Genomic DNA, 9,163 nt, shown 5'->3' with positions numbered 1-9,163 from the left:
AAACATCAGAATACTATACTTTCTTTGTATGTTGTATATACAATGGCCAAATGACTAAAAGTTACTAAAATATGCATTTATCCTGTGGGCAAGTTATAAATTGTTGTGATATTGAAATGATCTAGTATAAAACTTCATTCCATGTTTTTTTTTTAAATCACATCTTTTCTCTATATAATGCCAGAAATGCTTAACTAGAAATATAGTATAAGAAACAAAATGTAAAAATAATCAAAACTTTGGTACTACAGTTTTTATATGTCATTTAGAATTTAAATTTAATTACTATCCGATATTATGGAATATAGAACCTAAATACTTTCAATAAGTGTGTAATTGGAACAGGATAATACAGAAAAAATATATTCTGTTTGGATCATTCAAAATGTTTTTTTTTTTAAGACACATAAATGCTATAGTAAGCATAAGCATTAAAGTATGTTAGTAAATTGTTAAGGACACATAAATATGCCACTATAGTTTGTTTCTGGGTTGCCATTTACAATGGTAAATTATAAAGTTACTACACAACTAGTTACAGCAAATTAACAAAAGACAGTTATCTGAAATGAAAGGAAAGAAAACGAAAAGAGACTGTCGGAATGTGTGCACAAGAGAATTATCTTATTTGAGCGGGATCTCCCTACCCTGCTGGGAAACACTGCTCTTGACAGGGTATCAAAAATAATGAAGTTAATGTTTCTCTCTGTCTTCAGTTCTGGTACAACTTTACATTCCATTGTTCTTGCCAGTCAAAGATACCATGTTCCAAGAACTGCAAAACTGACAATGGGTAGTCCTGATTTCTTTTATGATAATCTTTAGATTTTCTTTTTAATTTTTAAAGTTTGATACAAACGAAAATATAAAAGCCACTTGTTATTTTTCATTGTTTCTATAGCTATTTCTCAATCACAAACATACAGCCATTTCATGAAATATGCTCTTGGAATCCTCCCCTTTTTACCATAAACTAGGCATATTTATCATCAATTTTTTACCTTTAATGCTGCTACTAGATGCCCTTTTTTTTAAAGCCTCATTCAATCTGACCTCTTTTAATGAATATGCACATATTCCTTAGTAAGTGAATAAAACTTTGCTTTCACTTGATAGTAAGTACTTAATCCTCATTATTGAGACTATGCTGAAACCTTGAATACTTGTCAAAGATTCATTTTATAATCCTGAGGTTGGTTTGGCATTCAGTGATTTACGCAGAGGCTCTGCTTACAATAATTGATTCATTTCATACTTAAAACCCACTGATCTCATTACAATTATGGGAAGGCATTTTAGCTGTTGCAATTTAGATTTACATCAAAGAAAGAAAGAAAGGAAGACAGAATGAAAGAAGGAAAGTAGAAAAGAAGGAAGAAAGAATGAAAGGAAAAGAAGGAAAGAGAAAGGCACCCTCTACCCCCTTTGGATTTCTGCAACAAATGAAAGAATTAGGTCATATCATGTATCAAAATAAAAACCCGGTACTGACCTTTCTAGACTCAAAAGGTTGCCCTAGAAATATAAAATAATGAAACATACTTCATTTGAGCAATATTAGCATAGTTGAGAATGAAAATATTATCAACTTTATTATCTTCCTGCACTTATTTTTCCATTAGTAATTTTACAGGACTGAAGGAACTAAAACACAGTTTTCAACTGTCAATTCTAACATTTAAGTCAGTGTCTATGGAGAAGCTCTCAGTTCTAAGAACTCCAAATTATGAAATGTGGCATTTTAAAATGTACTTGCTGAATATTATGGACATGCTGGCTTCTCCTTAAAGGTGTATTCCATATTTCTTTATTTCGTATACTATTCTATAAAAAACAAATATATACTTAAAACCAATTGATCACATAATCTATGCATCAGAACACTGTCCATTTTTTGGAGGCCTCGATAAAAGAAAACAAGTAGGTCTTAAAGAACACATGGAGAGAGCTTCTTTTATATCCTAATGGTTTGAATATGTAAGAGGACAGAGACTAATTGGTGAAAGAAATATTGGTTATTAAAGGCAAACCGAAGTAGCATTTTTATTTCATAAATCACTTAAAGGCTATAAAGGGAAGAAGGGGAGTGTTGCACATCTCTTCCAGTTTTGTTCATTTCATTGAACTTTCGTTATTGTTGCAGAGATAAAAAACAATAATTATGGCTTATGAACATCGTAATTTTATCCACAGCAGAAAACATGTTTTATAAAATGAAAGGGATATTTTTACAAGAAGCATTCTCAAGCACTTAAGAAGAGCTACACAAAATAAATACAACAGAAATTAGGCTGAGTGTACTTAAAGTTTATTGCTTCTGAAACCTACTCTTTAAGCTAATATAATCGCTCCTGTGAATCACCACCACTAGCTTGGGAGGGCATTTCTCTGGTGGGGAAAAAAAGAAACTTTGAGTTTTCCTGTCAACTGTGAATATTCTTGATTTGGCTGATGGGAGTCTTGATCTCCCAATCCTAATATCTTCAAGTGCAGGGAAATCTAATTCATTAACTTTTCCAAACGTTTTAAAAGTTTCTTTTCATCAGGGACCATTTTGACCTTCTTTATCCACACCACTCTAGAGATCAGAAATACAAATGATAATAATTGATACCCATTAGTTAGTAGCTCAGAAGCCCACTCTCTATGACTGTACACTCTAAAGGCAAATTATCCTTGTACAAAACTATGCATATTTTAAATGAACTGTTATACACATGATACCATGATGACAAGTACTCCGGGATCAGTATAATATCATTTACAAATTTTTTGATCTTAAAAATGTGAGACAAAATATTTTCTAAAATTTTGTCGGTAGCAAGATGTTTTTTTTTAATTACCTTCAGAGAATTTACTTGTCTCTCTCCTCTCATTCATATATTTAAGTCAGATATTAAAAATAAAGCTGTCTTAATAAATGACCAATTTTCAGTACAAATCATAATTGTACTTTAACTTACTTCAGAATTCTAGAGTACTGAGTCTTGTTTAAACCTGTACTTGCATTAGCAAAAATGTATTACATATATGCTTTTTCCCCAAACAACCCCTTAATAATTAGTTATATGCTGATTAATATTAGTTATATACTAATGAATTAGTATATAAGTATATTAAATAATTAGTATATAAGTATAAAATGCATTCTAAAGAATTCAATAGGCAGTATCAGATACATTTATCAAGAATTTTTAGTCATTAACCAAAGCTATTTTAAATGATTATTTCATTTTCAATATTAAATAAAAAGGTCTAATTAATTTGTTACAAAATAATCATGTTATAAGGCAAATGATGTAATACATAGTATTAGCAAAAACAAAAGAGGTTTTTGTGGTTCATATTTAGAATATATTGGAATTTTGGGAAGACAGTAAACAATTTAAAGATTTTTAAAGATTAAGACAAATGAAGACTATATTTCAAGGTTACCTATGCTTTTGAGCATTATTGAATTTTCTAGACTTCAAATTTACATTTATATGTTTTTGGTTTCATAAAGCTATATATATTCTATCCACCAAAGGGGAGGGATATATACACTGGAATTTTTTGAACCTTTAAAACAGAAATATCAATATAAATCATTACTTTCTTTAGCTGACTATAAATGACTTCATTATGGAGCAAAAAAATAATAAACTTCAACACTTTAAGCTTTTAAAATAAAAAATTTAGAATTATCTGGAAGATCAATTTTGAAGGACAATATTAGTAAGAATAAGTATAAAAATCTATTATTTTAGGACTGAATCCATTAAGAGGTGACTATTATGATGAGATAAATATTCTTAAAAATGTCTAATTTTCTATTAGCCTTGGCTGTCCCTTTTATCTCATATTTTCAAATTTTATATACTCTAATATATCACGTTTTGCTGGAATTATAAAACACACAACATTATCCTTAAACAAACATATAATGTACTAGTCAAGCAAACATTTCAAACTGCACCAAGACTTAAAATGTCTCTGGAAAAAAAAAATAGAGAAAATGTAAAGATAAATCTTGACAGATTTGCATTACAACAAGCTTTATGTTAACTAAAAAATGTATCCATCGCACACTTTTATTTTTAATATCTTGTTGAAATGGAAGACATCTATACATGGACTTTTGTTACTCTTGTAGAGAGGATTTCTCCCTTTTCAAAATCACTAATATCCTGAAATCACTCTCCCTTCACTTCTATAATTACAACCATTAATAAACATTTGTCTGGCAACAGATATCACCAAGCACCGCCTAAAGTAAACCTGTACTTTACAAATTCTGGATTATGTTCTCAATTTGCACTACATTTCCTCTTTCCACTTGATTCTATTTTTCCTGCTTCCCTGGTTTATTTTCTTAATCCCATCTTCCCAGACACATCCAAAGAACCGCGCTGGTTATGATTACAAACACTGGGTACAGAAACATTTCCTGTGGCCAGTTTAGAAGAGTTATCTGTCGACTTCCCACAAACCAAACGTTAAACCCCCTGAAAGACCACTCCCAAATCTCCTTCTGTGGATGGACACATTAACTTTAATTTAAAAGTTGGGGTTTCTCCCGGAGCTTGGCTTTGCGGTTGGGGGTCTTCAAAAATCTCTTTGCCTTGGGAACAGTTGTGTTCTGCTGTTTTCTGTTTCACTCCGCATCATAATGCCAAGGAAGGAGGGCAGTGAATATGCCCCATAACCTGAAGTCCAAATAATGCTTTGTGTTCTGATGCCTATATCCTGGCCAGAGTTTTAGAGGAAAAATAATATGCAGATAGTAACCCCTAAAGATGGTTTTAAAATTTTTTTTTCTCATTTGCATAGCAAGATTTAATTTCCATCCCTTAAATATGACGAATTGCTGAGATTTTCTCCAGTTAATGCTTTTAACAGCTCCCAATAAACTTCATTAATCAGGCAAGCTCGAGGCCCAATGTGTAGCCTGGAAGCAGCTAATTTGCTTGATGAGACCCCGACTTTAGTGAATAAACAGGTGGATAATCTGAGGGCTTTATGGCCTTAATTACAGTCTAATCAGTTCAGCGGTTGGCGGGCAAAAAGGAAAGAACAGGAGGGGGGGGGGGGTAGCTCAAAGCCACTTTTCCTAAACTAGGGGATGTGCACCCTTTGCTAGAAGCCTGGCTGGCTGCCTCCGTGCTGCCCCGGCCCGCCTGCTCTGCTCTTCGCCCCACTCCCGCCTTCCCCTCCCCGGCCCCCTGCCTCCCCCTGCAGCGCGTCCCCTCCTGCTCGCCGCCGTCTCCGCGTTCTCCCTGCAAGCAGCCCCCTCCCCGGCCCCGCGCGGCCCGTCTCTCCTTCTCCTCGGGCGCCGGGGGTCACCGGGCGCCCCCCCCGCCCCGCCCCGCCCCCTCCGAGCATCCTCCCTGTCACCCGTGGGCCGCCTGACAAATCACTTCAAGGGCAGCCGAACTTTGAAGGACAAGACAAAGCTTCAGCATCTGGTCGGATCCCCAGATGTCCGTCCTTCCGCGCTCGGCTCCCCGCGCCCCGCGCGCCCCCGCCGCCGAGGGGGGCGCCCACCGAGGAGTGGCTCGGCGTCTCCTTTCCGCCTTTTGTCTCCGCGGCCTCCCTTCCTGGCCGAGGAGTGGGGGGCAGGCGAGGTTTCTTTGAACCTCGTGATTTATGTGTGACCGTGCGATCGAAGGCAGGCTCCCGGGCCGTGGGGCGCGGAGCGGGGACCCCGGGGCGCGCGGAGGTGGCGGGCGCTGCGCGGCGACGGGGTGCGCGGGACAGCGCGGCCCCCTCCAGGAGCGGGTCCCAGGCGCCCCCGCCTTCCCGGGCCCCCCGCCGGGGGTGGAGGGGAGCCCCCCAAAGACGCGGGCAGGGGCGCGCGGCTGCACCACCGACCCCGGCCCCCAGCACCTGCAAGGCCGGGCAGCCGGGGAGCCCGCAGACCACCTGCGCTGCGGAGCTGGGGCGGCGTGCAAGGTGCAGGGTGCAAGGGGTGCAGAGTGCAGGGGTGCAGAATGCAGGGGTGCAGGGTGTAAGGGCTGCAGCGGTGCAGGGGTGCAGAGTACAGGGGTGCAAGGTGTAAGGGGTGCAGAGTGCAAGGGTGCAGGGTGTAAGGGGTGCAGGGTGCAAGGGGTGCAAGGTGTAAGTGCTGCAGGGTGTAAGGGCTGCAGGGGTGCAGAGTGCAGGGGTGCATGAGTGCAGGGGTGCAGAGGTGCAGGGGACACCCCCCTCCCCGGGTCGGGGGCGGGCGGGAGCTGCGGCCTCCGGGCGGCGGGGATGGGGGGACCCTCACCCGGAGCGCCGGGACCGTCCGGGGCTCGCCCCCGGGCCCCCTGCCGGGGACTGTGCGCGAGCGGCGGGGGAGGAGCGAGCAGCCCGCCTTGCCCCCGCTTGGGGCCCGCCAGACCTCCCGTCCCCCCTCCCCCTCCCCCGCCAGGGGCGCGCACATCTGGCCGCAGCAGCCGTGGGGCGAATCGCGTCGGGGCCCGGAGCGCCCCGCGCGGTACTCGGTGCCGCCCCCGCCTCCACCCGCTGGGCTGCGAGCGGCCCGGGAACCCCGGAGCGAGTCACTGGCCCCGCCGCCCCTTTCCTAATCAGCGGCCTCCGTGTGTCCCCGCCATGCAACTTTGCTCCCTCCGGCTGCGTCCACCAAGACGGGCGGCGCCGCGAAGAGGGTTCCCCGGCCTGGAGACAATGAGCCGGACGGGACGGGGGAGCCCGCGCCCCGGGAGCCGCGAGCCCTGCAGCGGTCCCCGCTTTTCCCTGGGATCCTGTTCGCCCGCATTTGGGGGAAGGCAGGAGGCAAGGATGCCACTAGGAAACGACAAGCCCCGGGCAGTCTTCCCTCGGCCACAAGACGTCTTACAAGCGTCAGCGCGGGGCGAGGTCCTGCGCTGCAGAGAAAGGCCCTTGGGACGCACGTGTACCCTCCAACAGGGGAAACTGAGTCCACGCATCCAGATTTGGCGTCTTTATTGTTCTGATTTTCCCTCCTGCCCTATGGTGGGGAGAGTTTTCCCTTAGTGGGGTGGCCTTTTTTTTTTTTAACTTTTTGGTTATTCCCTGCCCTCCAACATCCTTTAACAGGTGCGCTTATTATCTGCAACAAAAGTGTTCATTTAGTCCTTTGGAGAAACCCAAACTCGAATTACGTGAACAATGGACCCAATACATTATCAGTATTTTCTATTTGCGTGATAGAAAATATGCCTGGTGCTACGCAGATGGATCAACTGAAATATTGAATGTTGTAAAATAGGCACTTGAAAATATATTTCCACCACATGTACGTTTTCAATAAATGGCTGGAGTTAGCAGAAATGTATCCAAACTGTACGTACTGTAATTTCAAATTCTTAACGTTACGGCACCTACTCAAACCGTTTAAATAACAAGATTATGACATTAAATCAGTTTTCCAAAATAAAAAATAAAACTGCAGAAGAGCTTGAAAAGTGAAAAAAAAATTTTTTTTCTCTGCTATCCTAAATTAGGTTATATTATACAGTCTTTTTGGACAATAGGTGAGCCTTGACCTTTTGTTCTTTCTCTTTTATGTGATCGTAAGGGAACAAACGTCTGTTTTGCGACTGGGTGAGTAAGACATCTCCCAAAGAATGGCCATGGTCAGCATCCTCTACTTATCTAAACTAAATTACAGCTTAATAATATTGCATCGTGTGCTGCACCGGTGCTCTCGCACACCTGAGCGGACCGGGCCATTGTGCTGCCTAATTTCTCTTTTGTGTTATGTCTTCATCATCAAAATGCATTATTATTTCTTTTTCAAAATACAATGGGAATCCCTCCTTCCCCGCCCCCAAGTTCTGAAAATTCTCAAACCGGCCCTGGAGAAATACAAATGCACAAAGCGACAGGCGAAGCCGGCCCTGTGTTCAGCACTCAATCATTTCCTGTCACAGGTGCAACCACTATGCATTATCCTGCCATGATTGATAGAGTGGGTTTGTGCAGACTGGGGGAGCTGGGGAGGCTCAGATGGGGTCCTGTCATTTGGGCTCCATTTCATGCTACCTGTAGGGAAAAGGAAATTCTTTGCAGGGATTGGCTGTTTAGTGAGTTTTAAATTTTAGTTCTTCGTATATACTAGAAAGGTCATATTTTCTAAAAGTCAAATATAGGCTTAAGCTTTATCTTAGCATAAACTTTATGCTGGGGGAAGAAACAAAGCAAAACCCCGAATTGTAACACAATGCATTTCGTTTTATTTAAATTGACACATTATAGAAGTACAGCTACAACCTAATTTCCCATGATTGTGTTAAAGTGTATAAAGCTATTTCTCCAAATCTTAGTCTTTACACACAAAAAAGCCCCAAACAGGTTTGATTTATACCCCCAATGGCTTAAGTATACAACAACCTAATATTGAGATTGATGTCTATATAATAAGGTTTAAAAATGTACTTAGATCATGTGAATCACTTTACTAGACAATGAATTATGTTATCATATGCCCTTCAATAATATGCCAAATATTGGAGAATATCACAGATAAAGCAGAAATTTTCATCATTATAGGTCGTAGCTGTATTTCATTTTAACTGGGGACCAGATTTTTTAGTTTGCTTTTGCTATGATCAGTCAAGATCTTAACTAATTAATGTAAGATCAAAGTTGACAACCATCTCACCAGTGTTATGTAAAACTGTAAAATCCTCTAGGTCCTTCATTTCTTTTTGAAATGGCTAAAGGCAAAATGATTTGCATAAGGAGGTCTCAGATTTTAAAATGTAAAACTTCTTTCATTGGGATTATTAAGTGGTTTTCAATGATGTCCACAGATGTTCGTGCACCTACTGCAATGCTTTAATATTTTTCCTTGTGATTTTTATGCAGCTTGATATATTGATTAAAATGATAACACAGGAGTGGAGAATGAAATGGCCTTTAAAATGTTCACGTTTCTGGACACCAGAATATTATCAACACATCTGAATTTCAAAATGATAGCAAACAATATTAAATTTCTCCTAAAAATTTGCCAACTAAATTATGTTCTCAAGCATCAATTTATCCTTAGTGTATTTTTCTTAGCCGGCAAATTATAAGTATATATATATATATATACTTTAGCAGATAAATTTCTTTCTAGAAAAGAGGCCTGCACCTATAAAGAATTTTTGTTTTTGTATTTTCCTTATTATATATAGCAACAATCTGGCATAATACAGCAGTTTAAAAA

Source organism: Canis lupus, chromosome 38 (genome assembly GCF_011100685.1).
Source record: "Canis lupus familiaris isolate Mischka breed German Shepherd chromosome 38, alternate assembly UU_Cfam_GSD_1.0, whole genome shotgun sequence".
In the NCBI taxonomy this organism is placed as follows: domain Eukaryota; kingdom Metazoa; phylum Chordata; class Mammalia; order Carnivora; family Canidae; genus Canis; species Canis lupus.
Note: the sequence above shows the minus strand (reverse complement) of the source record.